Consider the following 2,910-nt stretch of genomic DNA (forward strand, 5'->3'; position numbering starts at 1 on the left):
CACCTGGGAAGTTTTAAAAACATATTTATGCCAGACCCCAACCCAAACTAATTATATCCCAATCTGGTTTTCTTTTGTTTTTGAGAATGGAGCCAACTTTCGTATTTTTTTTTTTTTTTTGCCAGCTCTCCAGTAGATTCCAAATACAGCCAGGGTTGAAGTTGGTCTTACCAGTGGTTCTCCAAGTATGATCCCAGGACTGACTGCATCATCTGGGAACTTGGTTGAAATGCAAATTCTTGGGCCCAACCCAGACTTACAGAATCAGAAACTCCATGAGACGGGCCCCGGAATCTATGTTTTAATAGTCTTTCAGGTAATGTGTGCTGAAATTTGACAACTACTAATATAAGTAGAAATTCTCCACTTTGGCTGCACATGGGAGACACTTGAGAACTTCAAAAACTACTGATGCCTGGGTTCACACCCCAAGAGATTATAATTTTAATTGTTTTGAGGTGTGGCCTATGAATTGAAGTTTAAAAAGCAAGCTCCCCAGATAATTCTAGTATGTGACCAAGTTGTGAATCATAGAGCAAAAACCGCAATTCCTAAAGTATGGTCCCAAATATCCAGCATCAGCATCATCTGGGAATTGTGTGAACTGCAAATTCCTGAGTCCACCCAGATCTGATTCACACACTCTAAGGGGGAGGGAGACCCCCAAATCTGTGTTTATTATTAAACTCTTCAAGTAATTCTAATGCTCACTAATAGTTGAGAACCACTGGTTTAAATATTGCAGTTCTAGGGTCTGAATATATATTCAATTTTTGGGGGTGGATCATTGTGCATTACAAAATTTTGAACTACAGGCCCTGGAGGAACACAGTTTCTCTGTTAAAATAATTTTTCTATATTCTTAAATTCTCTTATCACCATTGTAATTTACACCTTAGTTTTGATTATTTTGCCTTTGTAGATTTGAAGGCTGATCTCATCTATGCTTTTGTCTTTTATTTGTTCATTTATTTAGGTTTCAGAGGTCTAAGCATTTCATTTTGACATAGGGGAAATAATGGCTTCCTTTCTTCTCTCTGGAGCCCTTCCCTTGGGAAACATTTTGAGAGTTCATGGTTTCTCAAGATAAGCAGCAACTGTCTTAAACATCAACCCATTACCATCAACAACAAAACCACCTAAAAATTCATATCGCTCAATTTAGGAATTTAACATATATCCTGAATTAATTAGGAAATTGCAAAGTTCTTATGTAAAAGAGCTTGGCTGAATTCAGAGATACATAGCTGAATACTGTATAACTCATCATGATCTTTTGATGGATAGCCTTGAAGCCAAGTAACTCCTTTCCTCCTCAGTTGCTTTCTATTAGAGCCAGGTTTCTCCATCAGCAAAGACAGATGGTTTTCTAGAGCAGTGATTCTCAATGTGTGGTCTCTGGGCCACCACCAGCAGCAGCGTCTCCTCCTCCAGGTGATTCTGATGGCTGCTACAAGTTGAGAACCAGTTTTAGAGCAAGAAAACTGGGAATGATTTTTGACTCACTACCTATCAGGGCAGTATTTTCTCCATCCAATAATATGCCAAGTATTGCTCAGTATGTTTTCATAATTCTTTTCCCTTATTCTTTCCATTCCTGAAGCCATAGGCTTAATCCAGGTTCATTCCTAGCAGATTCCCAACTCCAGGACTTTTTCCCTCTATGTGGGTATTCTTTTTATATCACCTCAACTATGTATGATGAACGTTCAAAGTCTCTTCCTTCTGTTTATAAACCTAACTAGATTGTCTTATTCCATTTCACATTCTTTGTCCTCATGGGCTTCATAATCACTTTCCAGCGGGCCATCCCACTCCTGCCCTGTTTTCTTATGAGGCTCCCTTCTCCTCAAGTATATGGCACAGACTACCACAACCCTCTCCTGCTTTCTCTCTGAACTCCATGAATGCTATAAATAAAGGTAATGGGAAAAATGTCAACAAAGTGCTCTTGGTCCATTGTACTGAAGTGTCTAATCCTGCACAATTCTTTCTTCAGTCATCATCTGTGAACATATTCTTTTTTTTAAGATGGAGTCTCACTCTGTCACCCAGGCTGGAGTGCAGTGGCGCAATCTTGGCTCACTGCAACCTCCACCTCCTGGGTTCAAGCGATTCTCCTGCTTCAGCCTCCTGAGTAGCTGGGACTACAGGTACACGCCACCAGGCCCAGCTAACTTTTATATATATATATTTTTAAGTAGAGACGGGATTTCACCATATTGGCCAGGCTGGTCTCGAACTCCTGACCTTGTGATCTGCCCGCCTCGGCCTCCCAAAGTGCTGGGATTACAGGCATGAGCCACCATGCCCAGCCTATGAACATATTCTTACTCTCTGTCTTGCACTAAAAAATGTGGGCCCCAGAGACCAGATTCCATGAGTAAACACATGAAAGAAGCAATATAAAAATTATTCCTGGAGATCAAGATGGAGAATCAGAGAGAAAATGCTGAAGAAGATGATACTATAATGTACTCTTGTTCAGTGTTCTCTAAGGTTTGTGATATGTGTATACATGTGGGCCCAAGAGTGTCTAATTCAAGAAGGCAGAGTATTTACAGTCTCCAATATATTGCCCGTGTTTAAAACATTAGCAACCATAAAGCAAGATCATGTGTTTTTGTGTGTACACGTGAAATTAAATCAATTCTAGTCAAATGTCAAGGAAAATAAAAACAAGCTCAGAAAGTGTTGCAAATGGGCAATAAATAGTACCAGGACAGTAAGATAAGTCTTTGTGTTTTAAACAAAAAATTTTAGAAGAAACAAAAGTGGTTTGAATTAAGTACTAAAAAAGTTTAACATGAACTGATAGCAGAGTAAAATTTTGGTTAGTGACCAATGTAAGGAATACCTATTAACATTTTCAGCTTTTTTAACACCAAAAAATATTAAACCAACTCTTAA

This window comes from Macaca thibetana, chromosome 8 (genome assembly GCF_024542745.1).
Source record: "Macaca thibetana thibetana isolate TM-01 chromosome 8, ASM2454274v1, whole genome shotgun sequence".
NCBI lineage: Eukaryota > Metazoa > Chordata > Mammalia > Primates > Cercopithecidae > Macaca > Macaca thibetana.